This window comes from Myxine glutinosa, chromosome 2, assembly GCF_964187855.1.
Source record: "Myxine glutinosa chromosome 2, kmMyxGlut1.1, whole genome shotgun sequence".
NCBI lineage: Eukaryota > Metazoa > Chordata > Myxini > Myxiniformes > Myxinidae > Myxine > Myxine glutinosa.
Window position 1 is genome coordinate 140,493,579 of NC_136262.1, and position 25,583 is coordinate 140,519,161.

The window sequence follows — 25,583 nt, forward strand, 5'->3', positions numbered from 1 at the left end:
TGAAAGTTAAAAATGATTGTTATAGAAACTGGTGAGAGAGATCAGAGAAACAGGTTGTGTGAAAGTTTAAAATGATTGTTATAGAAACTGGTGAGGGAGATTAGCGAAACAGGGTGTGTGAAAGTTAAAAATGATTGTTATAGAAACTGGTGAAGCAGATTAGAGAAACAGGGTGTGTGAAAGTTAAAAATGATTGTTATAGAAACTGGTGAAGGAGATTAGAGAAACAGGGTGTGTGAAAGATAAAAATGATTGTTATAGAAACTGGTGAAGCCGATGAGAGAAACAGGGTGTGTGAAAGTTTAAAATGATTGTTATAGAAACTGGTGAAGGAGATTAGCGAAACAGGGTGTGTGAAAGATAAAAATGATTGTTATAGAAACTGGTGAAGCCGATGAGAGAAACAGGGTGTGTGAAAGTTAAAAATGATTGTTATAGAAACTGGTGAAGGAGATTAGAGAAACAGGGTGTGTGAAAGTTTAAAATGAGTGTTATAGAAACCGGTGAAGCAGGTTAGAGAAACAGGGTGTGTGAAAGTTAAAAATGAGTGTCATGGAAACTGGTGAAGCAGGTGAGAGAAACAGGGTGTGTGAAAGTTAAAAATGATTGTTATAGAAACTGGTGAAGGAGATTAGAGAAACAGGGGGTGTGAAAGTTAAAAATGAGTGTTATGGAAGCTGGTGAAGCAAGTTAGAGAAACAGGGTGTGTGAAAGTTAAAAATGAGTGTTATAGAAACTGGTGAATCAGGTTAGAGAAACAGGGTGTGTGAAAGTTAAAAATGAGTGTTATAGAAACTGGTGAATCAGATTAGAGAAACAGGGTGTGTGAAAGTTAAAAATGATTGTTATAGAAACTGGTGAAGCAGATTAGAGAAACAGGGTGTGTGAAAGTTAAAAATGAGTGTTATAGAAACTGGTGAAGCAGGTTAGAGAAACAGGGTGTGTGAAAGTTAAAAATGATTGTTATAGAAACTGGTGAAGCAGGTTAGAGAAACAGGGTGTGTGAAAGTTTAAAATGAGTGTTATGGAAACTGGTGAAGCAGGTTAGAGAAACAGGGTGTGTGAAAGTTAAAAATGAGTGTTATAGAAACTGGTGAATCAGGTTAGAGAAACAGGGTGTGTGAAAGTTAAAAATGAGTGTTATAGAAACTGGTGAATCAGATTAGAGAAACAGGGTGTGTGAAAGTTAAAAAATGATTGTTATAGAAACTGGTGAAGCAGATTAGAGAAACAGGGTGTGTAAAAGTTTAAAATGAGTGTTATAGAAACTGGTGAAGCAGGTTGGACAAACAGGGTGTGTGAAAGTTTAAAATGCTTGTTATAGAAACTGGTGAATCCGATTAGAGAAACAGGGTGTGTGAAAGTTTAAAATGAGTGTTATAGAAACGGGTGAAGCAGGTTAGAGAAACAGGGTGTGTGAAAGTTAAAAATGATTGTTATAGAAACTGGTGAATCAGATTAGAGAAACAGGGTGTGTGAAAGTTAAAAATGAGTGTTATAGAAACTGGTGAAGCAGATTAGAGAAACAGGGTGTGTGAAAGTTTAAAATGAGTGTTATAGAAACTGGTGAAGCAGATTAGAGAAACAGGGTGTGTGAAAGTTTAAAATGATTGTTATAGAAACTGGTGAATCAGATTAGAGAAACAGGGTGTGTGAAAGTTAAAAATGAGTGTTATCGAAACTGGTGAAGCAGATTAGAGAAACAGGGTTTGTGAAAGTTAAAAATGAGTGTTATAGAAACTGGTGAAGCAGATTAGAGAAACAGGGTGTGTGAAAGTAAAAAATTATTGTTATAGAAACTGGTGAGGGAGTTTAGAGAAACAGGGTGTGTGAAAGTTAAAAATGATTGTTATAGGAACTGGTGAGGGAGATTAGAGAAACAGGGTGTGTGAAAGTTAAAAATGATAGTTATAGAAACTGGTGAAGCAGATTAGAGAAACAGGGTGTGTGAAAGATAAAAATGATTGTTATAGAAACTGGTGAAGCCGATTAGAGAAACAGGGTGTGTGAAAGTTAAAAATGATTGTTATAGAAACTGGTGAAGCAGATCAGAGAAACAGGGTGTGTGAAAGTTAAAAATGATTGTTATAGAAACTGGTGATTCAGATTAGAGAAACAGGGTGTGTGAAAGTAAAAAATGAGTGTTATGGAAACTGGTGAAGCAGGTTAGAGAAACAGGGTGTGTGAAAGTTTAAAATGAGTGTTATAGAAACTGGTGAATCAGATTAGAGAAACAGGGTGTGTGAAAGTTTAAAATGAGTTTTATAGAAACTGGTGAATCAGATTAGAGAAACAGGGTGTGTGAAAGTTAAAAATGATTGTTATAGAAACTGGTGAAGCAGATTAGAGAAACAGGGTGTGTGAAAGTTAAAAATGATTGTTATAGAAACTGGTGAAGCAGATTAGAGAAACAGGGTGTGTGAAAGTTAAAAATGATTGTTATAGAAACTGGTGAAGCAGATTAGAGAAACAGGGTGTGTGAAAGTTTAAAATGATTGTTATAGAAACTGGTGAAGCAGATTAGAGAAACAGGGTGTGTGAAAGTTAAAAATGATTGTTATAGAAACTGGTGAAGCAGATTAGAGAAACAGGGTGTGTGAAAGTTAAAAATGAGTGTTATAGAAACTGGTGAGGGAGATTAGAGAAACAGGGTGTGTGAAAGTTAAAAATGAGTGTTATGGAAACTGGTGAAGCAGGTTAGAGAAACAAGGTGTGTGAAAGTTTAAAATGAGTGTTATAGAAACTGGTGAATCAGATTAGAGAAACAGGGTGTGTGAAAGTTAAAAATGAGTGTTCTAGAAACTGGTGAAGCAGGTGAGAGAAACAGGGTGTGTGAAAGTTTAAAATGAGTGTTATAGAAACTGGTGAAGCAGATTAGAGAAACAGGGTGTGTGAAAGTAAAAAATTATTGTTATAGAAACTGGTGAGGGAGTTTAGAGAAACAGGGTGTGTGAAAGTTAAAAATGATTGTTATAGGAACTGGTGAGGGAGATTAGAGAAACAGGGTGTGTGAAAGTTAAAAATGATAGTTATAGAAACTGGTGAAGCAGATTAGAGAAACAGGGTGTGTGAAAGATAAAAATGATTGTTATAGAAACTGGTGAAGCCGATTAGAGAAACAGGGTGTGTGAAAGTTAAAAATGATTGTTATAGAAACTGGTGAAGCAGATCAGAGAAACAGGGTGTGTGAAAGTTAAAAATGATTGTTATAGAAACTGGTGATTCAGATTAGAGAAACAGGGTGTGTGAAAGTAAAAAATGAGTGTTATGGAAACTGGTGAAGCAGGTTAGAGAAACAGGGTGTGTGAAAGTTTAAAATGAGTGTTATAGAAACTGGTGAATCAGATTAGAGAAACAGGGTGTGTGAAAGTTTAAAATGAGTTTTATAGAAACTGGTGAATCAGATTAGAGAAACAGGGTGTGTGAAAGTTAAAAATGATTGTTATAGAAACTGGTGAAGCAGATTAGAGAAACAGGGTGTGTGAAAGTTAAAAATGATTGTTATAGAAACTGGTGAAGCAGATTAGAGAAACAGGGTGTGTGAAAGTTAAAAATGATTGTTATAGAAACTGGTGAAGCAGATTAGAGAAACAGGGTGTGTGAAAGTTTAAAATGATTGTTATAGAAACTGGTGAAGCAGATTAGAGAAACAGGGTGTGTGAAAGTTAAAAATGATTGTTATAGAAACTGGTGAAGCAGATTAGAGAAACAGGGTGTGTGAAAGTTTAAAATGAGTGTTATAGAAACTGGTGAAGCAGGTTAGAGAAACAGGGTGTGTGAAAGTTAAAAATGAGTGTTATGGAAACTGGTGAAGCAGGTTAGAGAAACAAGGTGTGTGAAAGTTTAAAATGAGTGTTATAGAAACTGGTGAATCCGATTAGAGAAACAGGGTGTGTGAAAGTTAAAAATGAGTGTTCTAGAAACTGGTGAAGCAGGTGAGAGAAACAGGGTGTGTGAAAGTTTAAAATGAGTGTTATAGAAACTGGTGAAGCAGGTTAGAGAAACAGTGTGTGTGAAAGTTTAAAATTAGTATTATGGAAACTGGTGAATCAGATGAGAGAAACAGGGTGTGTGAAAGTTTAAAATGATTGTTATAGAAACTGGTGAAGGAGATAAGAGAAACAGGGTGTGTGAAAGTTAAAAATGAGTGTTATATAAACTGGTGAAGCAGATTAGAGAAACAGGGTGTGTGAAAGTTAAAAATGATTGTTATAGAAACTGGTGAGAGAGATTAGAGAAACAGGGTGTGTGAAAGTTTAAAATGATTGTTATAGAAACCGGTGAGGGAGATTAGCGAAACAGGGTGTGTGAAAGTTAAAAATGATTGTTATAGAAACTGGTGAAGCAGATTAGAGAAACAGGGTGTGTGAAAGATAAAAATGATTGTTATAGAAACTGGTGAAGCCGATGAGAGAAACGGGGTGTGTGAAAGTTAAAAATGATTGTTATAGAAACTGGTGAAGGAGATTAGAGAAACAGGGTGTGTGGACGTTTAAAACGAGTGTTATAGAAACCGGTGAAGCAGGTTAGAGAAACAGGGTGTGTGAAAGTTAAAAATGAGTGTCATGGAAACTGGTGAAGCAGGTGAGAGAAACAGGGTGTGTGAAAGTTAAAAATGATTGTTATAGAAACTGGTGAAGGAGATTAGAGAAACAGGGGGTGTGAAAGTTAAAAATGAGTGTTATGGAAGCTGGTGAAGCAGGTTAGAGAAACAGGGTGTGTGAAAGTTAAAAATGAGTGTTATAGAAACTGGTGAATCGGGTTAGAGAAACAGGGTGTGTGAAAGTTAAAAATGAGTGTTATGGAAACTGGTGAAGCAGGTGAGAGAAACAGGGTGTGTGAAAGTTTAAAATGATTGTTATAGAAACTGGTGAAGGAGATAAGAGAAACAGGGTGTGTGAAAGTTAAAAATGAGTGTTATAGAAACTGGTGAAGCAGATTAGAGAAACAGGGTGTGTGAAAGTTAAAAATGATTGTTATAGAAACTGGTGAGAGAGATCAGAGAAACAGGGTGTGTGAAAGTTTAAAATGATTGTTATAGAAACTGGTGAGGGAGATTAGCGAAACAGGGTGTGTGAAAGTTAAAAATGATTGTTATAGAAACTGGTGAAGCAGATTAGAGAAACAGGGTGTGTGAAAGTTAAAAATGATTGTTATAGAAACTGGTGAAGGAGATTAGAGAAACAGGGTGTGTGAAAGATAAAAATGATTGTTATAGAAACTGGTGAAGCCGATGAGAGAAACAGGGTGTGTGAAAGTTAAAAATGATTGTTATAGAAACTGGTGAAGGAGATTAGCGAAACAGGGTGTGTGAAAGATAAAAATGATTGTTATAGAAACTGGTGAAGCCGATGAGAGAAACAGGGTGTGTGAAAGTTAAAAATGATTGTTATAGAAACTGGTGAAGGAGATTAGAGAAACAGGGTGTGTGAAAGTTTAAAATGAGTGTTATAGAAACTGGTGAATCAGGTTAGAGAAACAGGGTGTGTGAAAGTTAAAAATGAGTGTTATAGAAACTGGTGAATCAGATTAGAGAAACAGGGTGTGTGAAAGTTAAAAATGATTGTTATAGAAACTGGTGAAGCAGATTAGAGAAACAGGGTGTGTGAAAGTTAAAAATGAGTGTTATAGAAACTGGTGAAGCAGGTTAGAGAAACAGGGTGTGTGAAAGTTAAAAATGATTGTTATAGAAACTGGTGAAGCAGGTTAGAGAAACAGGGTGTGTGAAAGTTTAAAATGAGTGTTATGGAAACTGGTGAAGCAGGTTAGAGAAACAGGGTGTGTGAAAGTTAAAAATGAGTGTTATAGAAACTGGTGAATCAGGTTAGAGAAACAGGGTGTGTGAAAGTTAAAAATGAGTGTTATAGAAACTGGTGAATCAGATTAGAGAAACAGGGTGTGTGAAAGTTAAAAAATGATTGTTATAGAAACTGGTGAAGCAGATTAGAGAAACAGGGTGTGTAAAAGTTTAAAATGAGTGTTATAGAAACTGGTGAAGCAGGTTGGACAAACAGGGTGTGTGAAAGTTTAAAATGCTTGTTATAGAAACTGGTGAATCCGATTAGAGAAACAGGGTGTGTGAAAGTTTAAAATGAGTGTTATAGAAACTGGTGAAGCAGGTTAGAGAAACAGGGTGTGTGAAAGTTAAAAATGATTGTTATAGAAACTGGTGAATCAGATTAGAGAAACAGGGTGTGTGAAAGTTAAAAATGAGTGTTATAGAAACTGGTGAAGCAGATTAGAGAAACAGGGTGTGTGAAAGTTTAAAATGAGTGTTATAGAAACTGGTGAAGCAGATTAGAGAAACAGGGTGTGTGAACGTTTAAAATGATTGTTATAGAAACTGGTGAATCAGATTAGAGAAACAGGGTGTGTGAAAGTTAAAAATGAGTGTTATCGAAACTGGTGAAGCAGATTAGAGAAACAGGGATTGTGAAAGTTAAAAATGAGTGTTATAGAAACTGGTGAAGCAGATTAGAGAAACAGGGTGTGTGAAAGTTAAAAATGAGTGTTATCGAAACTGGTGAAGCAGATTAGAGAAACAGGGTTTGTGAAAGTTAAAAATGAGTGTTATAGAAACTGGTGAAGCAGATTAGAGAAACAGGGTGTGTGAAAGTAAAAAATTATTGTTATAGAAACTGGTGAGGGAGTTTAGAGAAACAGGGTGTGTGAAAGTTAAAAATGATTGTTATAGGAACTGGTGAGGGAGATTAGAGAAACAGGGTGTGTGAAAGTTAAAAATGATAGTTATAGAAACTGGTGAAGCAGATTAGAGAAACAGGGTGTGTGAAAGATAAAAATGATTGTTATAGAAACTGGTGAAGCCGATTAGAGAAACAGGGTGTGTGAAAGTTAAAAATGATTGTTATAGAAACTGGTGAAGAAGATCAGAGAAACAGGGTGTGTGAAAGTTAAAAATGATTGTTATAGAAACTGGTGATTCAGATTAGAGAAACATTGTCTGTGAAAGTTTAAAATGATTGTTATAGAAACTGGTGAAGCCGATTAGAGAAACAGGGTGTGTGAAAGTTAAAAATGATTGTTATAGAAACTGGTGAAGCAGATCAGAGAAACAGGGTGTGTGAAAGTTAAAAATGATTGTTATAGAAATTGGTGAAGGGGATGAGAGAAACAGGGTCTGTGAAAGTTAAAAATGATTGTTATAGAAACTGGTGAAGGAGATTAGAGAAACAGGGGGTGTGAAAGTTAAAAATGAGTGTTATGGAAGCTGGTGAAGCAGGTTAGAGAAACAGGGTGTGTGAAAGTTAAAAATGAGTGTTATAGAAACTGGTGAATCGGGTTAGAGAAACAGGGTGTGTGAAAGTTAAAAATGAGTGTTATGGAAACTGGTGAAGCAGGTGAGAGAAACAGGGTGTGTGAAAGTTTAAAATGATTGTTATAGAAACTGGTGAAGGAGATAAGAGAAACAGGGTGTGTGAAAGTTAAAAATGAGTGTTATAGAAACTGGTGAAGCAGATTAGAGAAACAGGGTGTGTGAAAGTTAAAAATGATTGTTATAGAAACTGGTGAGAGAGATCAGAGAAACAGGGTGTGTGAAAGTTTAAAATGATTGTTATAGAAACTGGTGAGGGAGATTAGCGAAACAGGGTGTGTGAAAGTTAAAAATGATTGTTATAGAAACTGGTGAAGCAGATTAGAGAAACAGGGTGTGTGAAAGTTAAAAATGATTGTTATAGAAACTGGTGAAGGAGATTAGAGAAACAGGGTGTGTGAAAGATAAAAATGATTGTTATAGAAACTGGTGAAGCCGATGAGAGAAACAGGGTGTGTGAAAGTTTAAAATGATTGTTATAGAAACTGGTGAAGGAGATTAGCGAAACAGGGTGTGTGAAAGATAAAAATGATTGTTATAGAAACTGGTGAAGCCGATGAGAGAAACAGGGTGTGTGAAAGTTAAAAATGATTGTTATAGAAACTGGTGAAGGAGATTAGAGAAACAGGGTGTGTGAAAGTTTAAAATGAGTGTTATAGAAACCGGTGAAGCAGGTTAGAGAAACAGGGTGTGTGAAAGTTAAAAATGAGTGTCATGGAAACTGGTGAAGCAGGTGAGAGAAACAGGGTGTGCGAAAGTTAAAAATGATTGTTATAGAAACTGGTGAAGGAGATTAGAGAAACAGGGGGTGTGAAAGTTAAAAATGAGTGTTATGGAAGCTGGTGAAGCAAGTCAGAGAAACAGGGTGTGTGAAAGTTAAAAATGAGTGTTATAGAAACTGGTGAATCAGGTTAGAGAAACAGGGTGTGTGAAAGTTAAAAATGAGTGTTATAGAAACTGGTGAATCAGATTAGAGAAACAGGGTGTGTGAAAGTTAAAAATGATTGTTATAGAAACTGGTGAAGCAGATTAGAGAAACAGGGTGTGTGAAAGTTAAAAATGAGTGTTATAGAAACTGGTGAAGCAGGTTAGAGAAACAGGGTGTGTGAAAGTTAAAAATGATTGTTATAGAAACTGGTGAAGCAGGTTAGAGAAACAGGGTGTGTGAAAGTTTAAAATGAGTGTTATGGAAACTGGTGAAGCAGGTTAGAGAAACAGGGTGTGTGAAAGTTAAAAATGAGTGTTATAGAAACTGGTGAATCAGGTTAGAGAAACAGGGTGTGTGAAAGTTAAAAATGAGTGTTATAGAAACTGGTGAATCAGATTAGAGAAACAGGGTGTGTGAAAGTTAAAAAATGATTGTTATAGAAACTGGTGAAGCAGATTAGAGAAACAGGGTGTGTAAAAGTTTAAAATGAGTGTTATAGAAACTGGTGAAGCAGGTTGGACAAACAGGGTGTGTGAAAGTTTAAAATGCTTGTTATAGAAACTGGTGAATCCGATTAGAGAAACAGGGTGTGTGAAAGTTTAAAATGAGTGTTATAGAAACTGGTGAAGCAGGTTAGAGAAACAGGGTGTGTGAAAGTTAAAAATGATTGTTATAGAAACTGGTGAATCAGATTAGAGAAACAGGGTGTGTGAAAGTTAAAAATGAGTGTTATAGAAACTGGTGAAGCAGATTAGAGAAACAGGGTGTGTGAAAGTTTAAAATGAGTGTTATAGAAACTGGTGAAGCAGATTAGAGAAACAGGGTGTGTGAAAGTTTAAAATGATTGTTATAGAAACTGGTGAATCAGATTAGAGAAACAGGGTGTGTGAAAGTTAAAAATGAGTGTTATCGAAACTGGTGAAGCAGATTAGAGAAACAGGGTTTGTGAAAGTTAAAAATGAGTGTTATAGAAACTGGTGAAGCAGATTAGAGAAACAGGGTGTGTGAAAGTAAAAAATTATTGTTATAGAAACTGGTGAGGGAGTTTAGAGAAACAGGGTGTGTGAAAGTTAAAAATGATTGTTATAGGAACTGGTGAGGGAGATTAGAGAAACAGGGTGTGTGAAAGTTAAAAATGATAGTTATAGAAACTGGTGAAGCAGATTAGAGAAACAGGGTGTGTGAAAGATAAAAATGATTGTTATAGAAACTGGTGAAGCAGATCAGAGAAACAGGGTGTGTGAAAGTTAAAAATGATTGTTATAGAAACTGGTGATTCAGATTAGAGAAACAGGGTGTGTGAAAGTAAAAAAATGAGTGTTATGGAAACTGGTGAAGCAGGTTAGAGAAACAGGGTGTGTGAAAGTTTAAAATGAGTGTTATAGAAACTGGTGAATCAGATTAGAGAAACAGGGTGTGTGAAAGTTTAAAATGAGTTTTATAGAAACTGGTGAATCAGATTAGAGAAACAGGGTGTGTGAAAGTTAAAAATGATTGTTATAGAAACTGGTGAAGCAGATTAGAGAAACAGGGTGTGTGAAAGTTAAAAATGATTGTTATAGAAACTGGTGAAGCAGATTAGAGAAACAGGGTGTGTGAAAGTTTAAAATGATTGTTATAGAAACTGGTGAAGCAGATTAGAGAAACAGGGTGTGTGAAAGTTTAAAATGATTGTTATAGAAACTGGTGAAGCAGATTAGAGAAACAGGGTGTGTGAAAGTTAAAAATGATTGTTATAGAAACTGGTGAAGCAGATTAGAGAAACAGGGTGTGTGAAAGTTAAAAATGAGTGTTATAGAAACTGGTGAGGGAGATTAGAGAAACAGGGTGTGTGAAAGTTAAAATGAGTGTTATAGAAACTGGTGAAGCAGGTTAGAGAAACAGGGTGTGTGAAAGTTAAAAATGAGTGTTATGGAAACTGGTGAAGCAGGTTAGAGAAACAAGGTGTGTGAAAGTTTAAAATGAGTGTTATAGAAACTGGTGAATCAGATTAGAGAAACAGGGTGTGTGAAAGTTAAAAATGAGTGTTCTAGAAACTGGTGAAGCAGGTGAGAGAAACAGGGTGTGTGAAAGTTTAAAATGAGTGTTATAGAAACTGGTGAAGCAGATTAGGGAAACAGGGTGTGTGAAAGTAAAAAATTATTGTTATAGAAACTGGTGAGGGAGTTTAGAGAAACAGGGTGTGTGAAAGTTAAAAATGATTGTTATAGGAACTGGTGAGGGAGATTAGAGAAACAGGGTGTGTGAAAGTTAAAAATGATAGTTATAGAAACTGGTGAAGCAGATTAGAGAAACAGGGTGTGTGAAAGATAAAAATGATTGTTATAGAAACTGGTGAAGCCGATTAGAGAAACAGGGTGTGTGAAAGTTAAAAATGATTGTTATAGAAACTGGTGAAGCAGATCAGAGAAACAGGGTGTGTGAAAGTTAAAAATGATTGTTATAGAAACTGGTGATTCAGATTAGAGAAACAGGGTGTGTGAAAGTAAAAAATGAGTGTTATGGAAACTGGTGAAGCAGGTTAGAGAAACAGGGTGTGTGAAAGTTTAAAATGAGTGTTATAGAAACTGGTGAATCAGATTAGAGAAACAGGGTGTGTGAAAGTTTAAAATGAGTTTTATAGAAACTGGTGAATCAGATTAGAGAAACAGGGTGTGTGAAAGTTAAAAATGATTGTTATAGAAACTGGTGAAGCAGATTAGAGAAACAGGGTGTGTGAAAGTTAAAAATGATTGTTATAGAAACCGGTGAAGCAGATTAGAGAAACAGGGTGTGTGAAAGTTAAAAATGATTGTTATAGAAACTGGTGAAGCAGATTAGAGAAACAGGGTGTGTGAAAGTTTAAAATGATTGTTATAGAAACTGGTGAAGCAGATTAGAGAAACAGGGTGTGTGAAAGTTAAAAATGATTGTTATAGAAACTGGTGAAGCAGGTTAGAGAAACAGGGTGTGTGAAAGTTAAAAATGATTGTTATAGAAACTGGTGAATCAGATTAGAGAAACAGGGTGTGTGAAAGTTAAAAATGAGTGTTATAGAAACTGGTGAAGCAGATTAGAGAAACAGGGTGTGTGAAAGTTTAAAATGAGTGTTATAGAAACTGGTGAAGCAGATTAGAGAAACAGGGTGTGTGAAAGTTTAAAATGATTGTTATAGAAACTGGTGAATCAGATTAGAGAAACAGGGTGTGTGAAAGTTAAAAATGATTGTTATAGAAACTGGTGAAGCAGATTAGAGAAACAGGGTGTGTGAAAGTTAAAAATGATTGTTATAGAAACCGGTGAAGCAGATTAGAGAAACAGGGTGTGTGAAAGTTAAAAATGATTGTTATAGAAACTGGTGAAGCAGATTAGAGAAACAAGGTGTGTGAAAGTTTAAAATGATTGTTATAGAAACTGGTGAAGCAGATTAGAGAAACAGGGTGTGTGAAAGTTAAAAATGATTGTTATAGAAACTGGTGAAGCAGGTTAGAGAAACAGGGTGTGTGAAAGTTAAAAATGATTGTTATAGAAACTGGTGAATCAGATTAGAGAAACAGGGTGTGTGAAAGTTAAAAATGAGTGTTATAGAAACTGGTGAAGCAGATTAGAGAAACAGGGTGTGTGAAAGTTTAAAATGAGTGTTATAGAAACTGGTGAAGCAGGTTAGAGAAACAGGGTGTGTGAAAGTTAAAAATGATTGTTATAGAAACTGGTGAAGCAGGTTAGAGAAACAGGGTGTGTGAAAGTTAAAAATGATTGTTATAGAAACTGGTGAAGCAGGTTAGAGAAACAGGGTGTGTGAAAGTTTAAAATGAGTGTTATGGAAACTGGTGAAGCAGGTTAGAGAAACAGGGTGTGTGAAAGTTAAAAATGAGTGTTATAGAAACTGGTGAATCAGGTTAGAGAAACAGGGTGTGTGAAAGTTAAAAATGAGTGTTATAGAAACTGGTGAATCAGATTAGAGAAACAGGGTGTGTGAAAGTTAAAAAATGATTGTTATAGAAACTGGTGAAGCAGATTAGAGAAACAGGGTGTGTAAAAGTTTAAAATGAGTGTTATAGAAACTGGTGAAGCAGGTTGGACAAACAGGGTGTGTGAAAGTTTAAAATGCTTGTTATAGAAACTGGTGAATCCGATTAGAGAAACAGGGTGTGTGAAAGTTTAAAATGAGTGTTATAGAAACTGGTGAAGCAGATTAGAGAAACAGGGTGTGTGAACGTTTAAAATGATTGTTATAGAAACTGGTGAATCAGATTAGAGAAACAGGGTGTGTGAAAGTTAAAAATGAGTGTTATCGAAACTGGTGAAGCAGATTAGAGAAACAGGGTTTGTGAAAGTTAAAAATGAGTGTTATAGAAACTGGTGAAGCAGATTAGAGAAACAGGGTGTGTGAAAGTAAAAAATTATTGTTATAGAAACTGGTGAGGGAGTTTAGAGAAACAGGGTGTGTGAAAGTTAAAAATGATTGTTATAGGAACTGGTGAGGGAGATTAGAGAAACAGGGTGTGTGAAAGTTAAAAATGATAGTTATAGAAACTGGTGAAGCAGATTAGAGAAACAGGGTGTGTGAAAGATAAAAATGATTGTTATAGAAACTGGTGAAGCCGATTAGAGAAACAGGGTGTGTGAAAGTTAAAAATGATTGTTATAGAAACTGGTGAAGAAGATCAGAGAAACAGGGTGTGTGAAAGTTAAAAATGATTGTTATAGAAACTGGTGATTCAGATTAGAGAAACATTGTCTGTGAAAGTTTAAAATGATTGTTATAGAAACTGGTGAAGCCGATTAGAGAAACAGGGTGTGTGAAAGTTAAAAATGATTGTTATAGAAACTGGTGAAGCAGATCAGAGAAACAGGGTGTGTGAAAGTTAAAAATGATTGTTATAGAAATTGGTGAAGGGGATGAGAGAAACAGGGTCTGTGAAAGTTAAAAATGATTGTTATAGAAACTGGTGAAGGAGATTAGAGAAACAGGGGGTGTGAAAGTTAAAAATGAGTGTTATGGAAGCTGGTGAAGCAGGTTAGAGAAACAGGGTGTGTGAAAGTTAAAAATGAGTGTTATAGAAACTGGTGAATCGGGTTAGAGAAACAGGGTGTGTGAAAGTTAAAAATGAGTGTTATGGAAACTGGTGAAGCAGGTGAGAGAAACAGGGTGTGTGAAAGTTTAAAATGATTGTTATAGAAACTGGTGAAGGAGATAAGAGAAACAGGGTGTGTGAAAGTTAAAAATGAGTGTTATAGAAACTGGTGAAGCAGATTAGAGAAACAGGGTGTGTGAAAGTTAAAAATGATTGTTATAGAAACTGGTGAGAGAGATCAGAGAAACAGGGTGTGTGAAAGTTTAAAATGATTGTTATAGAAACTGGTGAGGGAGATTAGCGAAACAGGGTGTGTGAAAGTTAAAAATGATTGTTATAGAAACTGGTGAAGCAGATTAGAGAAACAGGGTGTGTGAAAGTTAAAAATGATTGTTATAGAAACTGGTGAAGGAGATTAGAGAAACAGGGTGTGTGAAAGATAAAAATGATTGTTATAGAAACTGGTGAAGCCGATGAGAGAAACAGGGTGTGTGAAAGTTTAAAATGATTGTTATAGAAACTGGTGAAGGAGATTAGCGAAACAGGGTGTGTGAAAGATAAAAATGATTGTTATAGAAACTGGTGAAGCCGATGAGAGAAACAGGGTGTGTGAAAGTTAAAAATGATTGTTATAGAAACTGGTGAAGGAGATTAGAGAAACAGGGTGTGTGAAAGTTTAAAATGAGTGTTATAGAAACCGGTGAAGCAGGTTAGAGAAACAGGGTGTGTGAAAGTTAAAAATGAGTGTCATGGAAACTGGTGAAGCAGGTGAGAGAAACAGGGTGTGCGAAAGTTAAAAATGATTGTTATAGAAACTGGTGAAGGAGATTAGAGAAACAGGGGGTGTGAAAGTTAAAAATGAGTGTTATGGAAGCTGGTGAAGCAAGTCAGAGAAACAGGGTGTGTGAAAGTTAAAAATGAGTGTTATAGAAACTGGTGAATCAGGTTAGAGAAACAGGGTGTGTGAAAGTTAAAAATGAGTGTTATAGAAACTGGTGAATCAGATTAGAGAAACAGGGTGTGTGAAAGTTAAAAATGATTGTTATAGAAACTGGTGAAGCAGATTAGAGAAACAGGGTGTGTGAAAGTTAAAAATGAGTGTTATAGAAACTGGTGAAGCAGGTTAGAGAAACAGGGTGTGTGAAAGTTAAAAATGATTGTTATAGAAACTGGTGAAGCAGGTTAGAGAAACAGGGTGTGTGAAAGTTTAAAATGAGTGTTATGGAAACTGGTGAAGCAGGTTAGAGAAACAGGGTGTGTGAAAGTTAAAAATGAGTGTTATAGAAACTGGTGAATCAGGTTAGAGAAACAGGGTGTGTGAAAGTTAAAAATGAGTGTTATAGAAACTGGTGAATCAGATTAGAGAAACAGGGTGTGTGAAAGTTAAAAAATGATTGTTATAGAAACTGGTGAAGCAGATTAGAGAAACAGGGTGTGTAAAAGTTTAAAATGAGTGTTATAGAAACTGGTGAAGCAGGTTGGACAAACAGGGTGTGTGAAAGTTTAAAATGCTTGTTATAGAAACTGGTGAATCCGATTAGAGAAACAGGGTGTGTGAAAGTTTAAAATGAGTGTTATAGAAACTGGTGAAGCAGGTTAGAGAAACAGGGTGTGTGAAAGTTAAAAATGATTGTTATAGAAACTGGTGAATCAGATTAGAGAAACAGGGTGTGTGAAAGTTAAAAATGAGTGTTATAGAAACTGGTGAAGCAGATTAGAGAAACAGGGTGTGTGAAAGTTTAAAATGAGTGTTATAGAAACTGGTGAAGCAGATTAGAGAAACAGGGTGTGTGAAAGTTTAAAATGATTGTTATAGAAACTGGTGAATCAGATTAGAGAAACAGGGTGTGTGAAAGTTAAAAATGAGTGTTATCGAAACTGGTGAAGCAGATTAGAGAAACAGGGTTTGTGAACGTTAAAAATGAGTGTTATAGAAACTGGTGAAGCAGATTAGAGAAACAGGGTGTGTGAAAGTAAAAAATTATTGTTATAGAAACTGGTGAGGGAGTTTAGAGAAACAGGGTGTGTGAAAGTTAAAAATGATTGTTATAGGAACTGGTGAGGGAGATTAGAGAAACAGGGTGTGTGAAAGTTAAAAATGATTGTTATAGAAACTGGTGATTCAGATTAGAGAAACAGGGTGTGTGAAAGTAAAAAAATGAGTGTTATGGAAACTGGTGAAGCAGGTTAGAGAAACAGGGTGTGTGAAAGTTTAAAATGAGTGTTATAGAAACTGGTGAATCAGATTAGAGAAACAGGGTGTGTGAAAGTTTAAAATGAGTTTTATAGAAACTGGTGAATCAGATTAGAGAAACAGGGTGTGTGAAAGTTAAAAATGATTGTTATAGAAACTGGTGAAGCAGATTAGAGAAACAGGGTGTGTGAAAGTTAAAAATGATTGTTATAGAAACTGGTGAAGCAGATTAGAGAAACAGGGTGTGTGAAAGTTTAAAATGATTGTTGTAGAAACTGGTGAATCAGATTAGAGAAACAGGGTGTGTGAAAGTTAAAAATGATTGTTATAGAAACTGGTGAAGCAGATTAGAGAAACAGGGTGTGTGAAAGTTAAAAATGATTGTTATAGAAACCGGTGAAGCAGATTAGAGAAACAGGGTGTGTGAAAGTTAAAAATGATTGTTATAGAAACTGGTGAAGCAGATTAGAGAAACAGGGTGTGTGAAAGTTTAAAATGATTGTTATAGAAACTGGTGAAGCAGATTAGAGAAACAGGGTGTGTGAAAGTTAAAAATGATTGTTATAGAAACTGGTGAAGCAGGTTAGAGAAACAGGGTGTGTGAAAGTTAAAAATGATTGTTATAGAAACTGGTGAATCAGATTAGAGAAACAGGGTGTGTGAAAGTTAAAAATGAGTGTTATAGAAACTGGTGAAGCAGATTAGAGAAACAGGGTGTGTGAAAGTTTAAAATGAGTGTTATAGAAACTGGTGAAGCAGATTAGAGAAACAGGGTGTGTGAAAGTTTAAAATGATTGTTATAGAAACTGGTGAATCAGATTAGAGAAACAGGGTGTGTGAAAGTTAAAAATGAGTGTTATCGAAACTGGTGAAGCAGATTAGAGAAACAGGGTTTGTGAAAGTTAAAAATGAGTGTTATAGAAACTGGTGAAGCAGATTAGAGAAACAGGGTGTGTGAAAGTAAAAAATTATTGTTATAGAAACTGGTGAGGGAGTTTAGAGAAACAGGGTGTGTGAAAGTTAAAAATGATTGTTATAGGAACTGGTGAGGGAGATTAGAGAAACAGGGTGTGTGAAAGTTAAAAATGATAGTTATAGAAACTGGTGAAGCAGATTAGAGAAACAGGGTGTGTGAAAGATAAAAATGATTGTTATAGAAACTGGTGAAGCAGATCAGAGAAACAGGGTGTGTGAAAGTTAAAAATGATTGTTATAGAAACTGGTGATTCAGATTAGAGAAACAGGGTGTGTGAAAGTAAAAAAATGAGTGTTATGGAAACTGGTGAAGCAGGTTAGAGAAACAGGGTGTGTGAAAGTTTAAAATGAGTGTTATAGAAACTGGTGAATCAGATTAGAGAAACAGGGTGTGTGAAAGTTAAAAATGATTGTTATAGAAACTGGTGAAGCAGATTAGAGAAACAGGGTGTGTGAAAGTTAAAAATGATTGTTATAGAAACTGGTGAAGCAGATTAGAGAAACAGGGTGTGTGAAAGTTTAAAATGATTGTTATAGAAACTGGTGAAGCAGATTAGAGAAACAGGGTGTGTGAAAGTTTAAAATGATTGTTATAGAAACTGGTGAAGCAGATTAGAGAAACAGGGTGTGTGAAAGTTAAAAATGATTGTTATAGAAACTGGTGAAGCAGATTAGAGAAACAGGGTGTGTGAAAGTTAAAAATGAGTGTTATAGAAACTGGTGAGGGAGATTAGAGAAACAGGGTGTGTGAAAGTTAAAAATGAGTGTTATAGAAACTGGTGAAGCAGGTTAGAGAAACAGGGTGTGTGAAAGTTAAAAATGAGTGTTATGGAAACTGGTGAAGCAGGTTAGAGAAACAAGGTGTGTGAAAGTTTAAAATGAGTGTTATAGAAACTGGTGAATCAGATTAGAGAAACAGGGTGTGTGAAAGTTAAAAATGAGTGTTCTAGAAACTGGTGAAGCAGGTGAGAGAAACAGGGTGTGTGAAAGTTTAAAATGAGTGTTATAGAAACTGGTGAAGCAGATTAGGGAAACAGGGTGTGTGAAAGTAAAAAATTATTGTTATAGAAACTGGTGAGGGAGTTTAGAGAAACAGGGTGTGTGAAAGTTAAAAATGATTGTTATAGGAACTGGTGAGGGAGATTAGAGAAACAGGGTGTGTGAAAGTTAAAAATGATAGTTATAGAAACTGGTGAAGCAGATTAGAGAAACAGGGTGTGTGAAAGATAAAAATGATTGTTATAGAAACTGGTGAAGCCGATTAGAGAAACAGGGTGTGTGAAAGTTAAAAATGATTGTTATAGAAACTGGTGAAGCAGATCAGAGAAACAGGGTGTGTGAAAGTTAAAAATGATTGTTATAGAAACTGGTGATTCAGATTAGAGAAACAGGGTGTGTGAAAGTAAAAAATGAGTGTTATGGAAACTGGTGAAGCAGGTTAGAGAAACAGGGTGTGTGAAAGTTTAAAATGAGTGTTATAGAAACTGGTGAATCAGATTAGAGAAACAGGGTGTGTGAAAGTTTAAAATGAGTTTTATAGAAACTGGTGAATCAGATTAGAGAAACAGGGTGTGTGAAAGTTAAAAATGATTGTTATAGAAACTGGTGAAGCAGATTAGAGAAACAGGGTGTGTGAAAGTTAAAAATGATTGTTATAGAAACCGGTGAAGCAGATTAGAGAAACAGGGTGTGTGAAAGTTAAAAATGATTGTTATAGAAACTGGTGAAGCAGATTAGAGAAACAGGGTGTGTGAAAGTTTAAAATGATTGTTATAGAAACTGGTGAAGCAGATTAGAGAAACAGGGTGTGTGAAAGTTAAAAATGATTGTTATAGAAACTGGTGAAGCAGATTAGAGAAACAGGGTGTGTGAAAGTTAAAAATGAGTGTTATAGAAACTGGTGAGGGAGATTAGAGAAACAGGGTGTGTGAAAGTTTAAAATGAGTGTTATAGAAACGGGTGAAGCAGGTTAGAGAAACAGGGTGTGTGAAAGTTTAAAATGAGTGTTATGGAAACTGGTGAAGCAGGTTAGAGAAACAAGGTGTGTGAAAGTTTAAAATGAGTGTTATAGAAACTGGTGAATCAGATTAGAGAAACAGGGTGTGTGAAAGTTAAAAATGAGTGTTCTAGAAACTGGTGAAGCAGGTGAGAGAAACAGGGTGTGTGAAAGTTTAAAATGAGTGTTATAGAAACTGGTGAAGCAGGTTAGAGAAACAGTGTGTGTGAAAGTTTAAAATGAGTATTATGGAAACTGGTGAAGCAGGTTAGAGAAACGGGGTGTGTTAAAGTTTAAAATGAGTGTTATAGAAACTGGTGAATCAGATGAGAGAAACAGGGTGTGTGAAAGTTTAAAATGATTGTTATAGAAACTGGTGAAGGAGATAAGAGAAACAGGGTGTGTGAAAGTTAAAAATGAGTGTTATATAAACTGGTGAAGCAGATTAGAGAAACAGGGTGTGTGAAAGTTAAAAATGATTGTTATAGAAACTGGTGAGAGAGATTAGAGAAACAGGGTGTGTGAAAGTTTAAAATGATTGTTATAGAAACTGGTGAGGGAGATTAGCGAAACAGGGTGTGTGAAAGTTAAAAATGATTGTTATAGAAACTGGTGAAGCAGATTAGAGAAACAGGGTGTGTGAAAGATAAAAATGATTGTTATAGAAACTGGTGAAGCCGATGAGAGAAACAGGGTGTGTGAAAGTTAAAAATGATTGTTATAGAAACTTGTGAAGGAGATTAGAGAAACAGGGTGTGTGAACGTTTAAAACGAGTGTTATAGAAACCGGTGAAGCAGGTTAGAGAAACAGGGTGTGTGAAAGTTAAAAATGAGTGTCATGGAAACTGGTGAAGCAGGTGAGAGAAACAGGGTGTGTGAAAGTTAAAAATGATTGTTATAGAAACTGGTGAAGGAGATTAGAGAAACAGGGGGTGTGAAAGTTAAAAATGAGTGTTATGGAAGCTGGTGAAGCAGGTTAGAGAAACAGGGTGTGTGAAAGTTAAAAATGATTGTTATAGAAACTGGTGAGGGAGATTAGCGAAACAGGGTGTGTGAAAGTTAAAAATGATAGTTATAGAAACTGGTGAAGCAGATTAGAGAAACAGGGTGTGTGAAAGTTTAAAATGAGTGTTATAGAAACTGGTGAAGCAGGTGAGAGAAACAGGGTGTGTGAAAGTTTAAAATGATTGTTATAGAAACTGGTGAAGGAGATAAGAGAAACAGGGTGTGTGAAAGTTAAAAATGAGTGTTATAGAAACTGGTGAAGCAGATTAGAGAAACAGGGTGTGTGAAAGTTAAAAATGATTGTTATAGAAACTGGTGAGAGAGATCAGAGAAACAGGGTGTGTGAAAGTTTAAAATGATTGTTATAGAAACTGGTGAGGGAGATTAGCGAAACAGGGTGTGTGAAAGTTAAAAATGATTGTTATAGAAACTGGTGAAGCAGATTAGAGAAACAGGGTGTGTGAAAGTTAAAAATGATTGTTATAGAAACTGGTGAAGGAGATTAGAGAAACAGGGTGTGTGAAAGATAAAAATGATTGTTATAGAAACTGGTGAAGCCGATGAGAGAAACAGGGTGTGTGAAAGTTTAAAATGATTGTTATAGAAACTGGTGAAGGAGATTAGCGAAACAGGGTGTGTGAAAGATAAAAATGATTGTTATAGAAACTGGTGAAGCCGATGAGAGAAACAGGGTGTGTGAAAGTTAAAAATGATTGTTATAGAAACTGGTGAAGGAGATTAGAGAAACAGGGTGTGTGAAAGTTTAAAATGAGTGTTATAGAAACCGGTGAAGCAGGTTAGAGAAACAGGGTGTGTGAAAGTTAAAAATGAGTGTCATGGAAACTGGTGAAGCAGGTGAGAGAAACAGGGTGTGTGAAAGTTAAAAATGATTGTTATAGAAACTGGTGAAGGAGATTAGAGAAACAGGGGGTGTGAAAGTTAAAAATGAGTGTTATGGAAGCTGGTGAAGCAAGTTAGAGAAACAGGGTGTGTGAAAGTTAAAAATGAGTGTTATAGAAACTGGTGAATCAGGTTAGAGAAACAGGGTGTGTGAAAGTTAAAAATGAGTGTTATAGAAACTGGTGAATCAGATTAGAGAAACAGGGTGTGTGAAAGTTAAAAATGATTGTTATAGAAACTGGTGAAGCAGATTAGAGAAACAGGGTGTGTGAAAGTTAAAAATGAGTGTTATAGAAACTGGTGAAGCAGGTTAGAGAAACAGGGTGTGTGAAAGTTAAAAATGATTGTTATAGAAACTGGTGAAGCAGGTTAGAGAAACAGGGTGTGTGAAAGTTTAAAATGAGTGTTATGGAAACTGGTGAAGCAGGTTAGAGAAACAGGGTGTGTGAAAGTTAAAAATGAGTGTTATAGAAACTGGTGAATCAGGTTAGAGAAACAGGGTGTGTGAAAGTTAAAAATGAGTGTTATAGAAACTGGTGAATCAGATTAGAGAAACAGGGTGTGTGAAAGTTAAAAAATGATTGTTATAGAAACTGGTGAAGCAGATTAGAGAAACAGGGTGTGTAAAAGTTTAAAATGAGTGTTATAGAAACTGGTGAAGCAGGTTGGACAAACAGGGTGTGTGAAAGTTTAAAATGCTTGTTATAGAAACTGGTGAATCCGATTAGAGAAACAGGGTGTGTGAAAGTTTAAAATGAGTGTTATAGAAACTGGTGAAGCAGGTTAGAGAAACAGGGTGTGTGAAAGTTTAAAATGAGTGTTATAGAAACTGGTGAAGCAGATTAGAGAAACAGGGTGTGTGAAAGTTAAAAATGAGTGTTATAGAAACTGGTGAAGCAGATTAGAGAAACAGGGTGTGTGAAAGTTTAAAATGAGTGTTATAGAAACTGGTGAAGCAGATTAGAGAAACAGGGTGTGTGAAAGTTTAAAATGATTGTTATAGAAACTGGTGAATCAGATTAGAGAAACAGGGTGTGTGAAAGTTAAAAATGAGTGTTATCGAAACTGGTGAAGCAGATTAGAGAAACAGGGTTTGTGAAAGTTAAAAATGAGTGTTATAGAAACTGGTGAAGCAGATTAGAGAAACAGGGTGTGTGAAAGTAAAAAATTATTGTTATAGAAACTGGTGAGGGAGTTTAGAGAAACAGGGTGTGTGAAAGTTAAAAATGATTGTTATAGGAACTGGTGAGGGAGATTAGAGAAACAGGGTGTGTGAAAGTTAAAAATGATAGTTATAGAAACTGGTGAAGCAGATTAGAGAAACAGGGTGTGTGAAAGATAAAAATGATTGTTATAGAAACTGGTGAAGCCGATTAGAGAAACAGGGTGTGTGAAAGTTAAAAATGATTGTTATAGAAACTGGTGAAGCAGATCAGAGAAACAGGGTGTGTGAAAGTTAAAAATGATTGTTATAGAAACTGGTGATTCAGATTAGAGAAACAGGGTGTGTGAAAGTAAAAAATGAGTGTTATGGAAACTGGTGAAGCAGGTTAGAGAAACAGGGTGTGTGAAAGTTTAAAATGAGTGTTATAGAAACTGGTGAATCAGATTAGAGAAACAGGGTGTGTGAAAGTTTAAAATGAGTTTTATAGAAACTGGTGAATCAGATTAGAGAAACAGGGTGTGTGAAAGTTAAAAATGATTGTTATAGAAACTGGTGAAGCAGATTAGAGAAACAGGGTGTGTGAAAGTTAAAAATGATTGTTATAGAAACTGGTGAAGCAGATTAGAGAAACAGGGTGTGTGAAAGTTAAAAATGATTGTTATAGAAACTGGTGAAGCAGATTAGAGAAACAGGGTGTGTGAAAGTTTAAAATGATTGTTATAGAAACTGGTGAAGCAGATTAGAGAAACAGGGTGTGTGAAAGTTAAAAATGATTGTTATAGAAACTGGTGAAGCAGATTAGAGAAACAGGGTGTGTGAAAGTTAAAAATGAGTGTTATAGAAGCTGGTGAGGGAGATTAGAGAAACAGGGTGTGTGAACGTTAAAAATGAGTGTTATAGAAACTGGTGAAGCAGGTTAGAGAAACAGGGTGTGTGAAAGTTAAAAATGAGTGTTATGGAAACTGGTGAAGCAGGTTAGAGAAACAAGGTGTGTGAAAGTTTAAAATGAGTGTTATAGAAACTGGTGAATCAGATTAGAGAAACAGGGTGTGTGAAAGTTAAAAATGAGTGTTCTAGAAACTGGTGAAGCAGGTGAGAGAAACAGGGTGTGTGAAAGTTTAAAATGAGTGTTATAGAAACTGGTGAAGCAGATTAGAGAAACAGGGTGTGTGAAAGTAAAAAATTATTGTTATAGAAACTGGTGAGGGAGTTTAGAGAAACAGGGTGTGTGAAAGTTAAAAATGATTGTTATAGGAACTGGTGAGGGAGATTAGAGAAACAGGGTGTGTGAAAGTTAAAAATGATAGTTATAGAAACTGGTGAAGCAGATTAGAGAAACAGGGTGTGTGAAAGATAAAAATGATTGTTATAGAAACTGGTGAAGCCGATTAGAGAAACAGGGTGTGTGAAAGTTAAAAATGATTGTTATAGAAACTGGTGAAGCAGATCAGAGAAACAGGGTGTGTGAAAGTTAAAAATGATTGTTATAGAAACTGGTGATTCAGATTAGAGAAACAGGGTGTGTGAAAGTAAAAAATGAGTGTTATGGAAACTGGTGAAGCAGGTTAGAGAAACAGGGTGTGTGAAAGTTTAAAATGAGTGTTATAGAAACTGGTGAATCAGATTAGAGAAACAGGGTGTGTGAAAGTTTAAAATGAGTTTTATAGAAACTGGTGAATCAGATTAGAGAAACAGGGTGTGTGAAAGTTAAAAATGATTGTTATAGAAACTGGTGAAGCAGATTAGAGAAACAGGGTGTGTGAAAGTTAAAAATGATTGTTATAGAAACTGGTGAAGCAGATTAGAGAAACAGGGTGTGTGAAAGTTAAAAATGATTGTTATAGAAACCGGTGAAGCAGATTAGAGAAACAGGGTGTGTGAAAGTTTAAAATGATTGTTATAGAAACTGGTGAAGCAGATTAGAGAAACAGGGTGTGTGAAAGTTAAAAATGATTGTTATAGAAACTGGTGAAGCAGATTAGAGAAACAGGGTGTGTGAAAGTTTAAAATGAGTGTTATAGAAACTGGTGAAGCAGGTTAGAGAAACAGGGTGTGTGAAAGTTAAAAATGAGTGTTATGGAAACTGGTGAAGCAGGTTAGAGAAACAAGGTGTGTGAAAGTTTAAAATGAGTGTTATAGAAACTGGTGAATCCGATTAGAGAAACAGGGTGTGTGAAAGTTAAAAATGAGTGTTCTAGAAACTGGTGAAGCAGGTGAGAGAAACAGGGTGTGTGAAAGTTTAAAATGAGTGTTATAGAAACTGGTGAAGCAGGTTAGAGAAACAGTGTGTGTGAAAGTTTAAAATGAGTATTATGGAAACTGGTGAATCAGATGAGAGAAACAGGGTGTGTGAAAGTTTAAAATGATTGTTATAGAAACTGGTGAAGGAGATAAGAGAAACAGGGTGTGTGAAAGTTAAAAATGAGTGTTATATAAACTGGTGAAGCAGATTAGAGAAACAGGGTGTGTGAAAGTTAAAAATGATTGTTATAGAAACTGGTGAGAGAGATTAGAGAAACAGGGTGTGTGAAAGTTTAAAATGATTGTTATAGAAACCGGTGAGGGAGATTAGCGAAACAGGGTGTGTGAAAGTTAAAAATGATTGTTATAGAAACTGGTGAAGCAGATTAGAGAAACAGGGTGTGTGAAAGATAAAAATGATTGTTATAGAAACTGGTGAAGCCGATGAGAGAAACGGGGTGTGTGAAAGTTAAAAATGATTGTTATAGAAACTGGTGAAGGAGATTAGAGAAACAGGGTGTGTGGACGTTTAAAACGAGTGTTATAGAAACCGGTGAAGCAGGTTAGAGAAACAGGGTGTGTGAAAGTTAAAAATGAGTGTCATGGAAACTGGTGAAGCAGGTGAGAGAAACAGGGTGTGTGAAAGTTAAAAATGATTGTTATAGAAACTGGTGAAGGAGATTAGAGAAACAGGGGGTGTGAAAGTTAAAAATGAGTGTTATGGAAGCTGGTGAAGCAGGTTAGAGAAACAGGGTGTGTGAAAGTTAAAAATGAGTGTTATAGAAACTGGTGAATCGGGTTAGAGAAACAGGGTGTGTGAAAGTTAAAAATGAGTGTTATGGAAACTGGTGAAGCAGGTGAGAGAAACAGGGTGTGTGAAAGTTTAAAATGATTGTTATAGAAACTGGTGAAGGAGATAAGAGAAACAGGGTGTGTGAAAGTTAAAAATGAGTGTTATAGAAACTGGTGAAGCAGATTAGAGAAACAGGGTGTGTGAAAGTTAAAAATGATTGTTATAGAAACTGGTGAGAGAGATCAGAGAAACAGGGTGTGTGAAAGTTTAAAATGATTGTTATAGAAACTGGTGAGGGAGATTAGCGAAACAGGGTGTGTGAAAGTTAAAAATGATTGTTATAGAAACTGGTGAAGCAGATTAGAGAAACAGGGTGTGTGAAAGTTAAAAATGATTGTTATAGAAACTGGTGAAGGAGATTAGAGAAACATGGTGTGTGAAAGATAAAAATGATTGTTATAGAAACTGGTGAAGCTGATGAGAGAAACAGGGTGTGTGAAAGTTAAAAATGATTGTTATAGAAACTGGTGAAGGAGATTAGCGAAACAGGGTGTGTGAAAGATAAAAATGATTGTTATAGAAACTGGTGAAGCCGATGAGAGAAACAGGGTGTGTGAAAGTTAAAAATGAGTGTCATGGAAACTGGTGAAGCAGGTGAGAGAAACAGGGTGTGTGAAAGTTAAAAATGATTGTTATAGAAACTGGTGAAGGAGATTAGAGAAACAGGGGGTGTGAAAGTTAAAAATGAGTGTTATGGAAGCTGGTGAAGCAGGTTAGAGAAACAGGGTGTGTGAAAGTTAAAAATGAGTGTTATAGAAACTGGTGAATCAGGTTAGAGAAACAGGGTGTGTGAAAGTTAAAAATGAGTGTTATAGAAACTGGTGAATCAGATTAGAGAAACAGGGTGTGTGAAAGTTAAAAATGATTGTTATAGAAACTGGTGAAGCAGATTAGAGAAACAGGGTGTGTGAAAGTTAAAAATGAGTGTTATAGAAA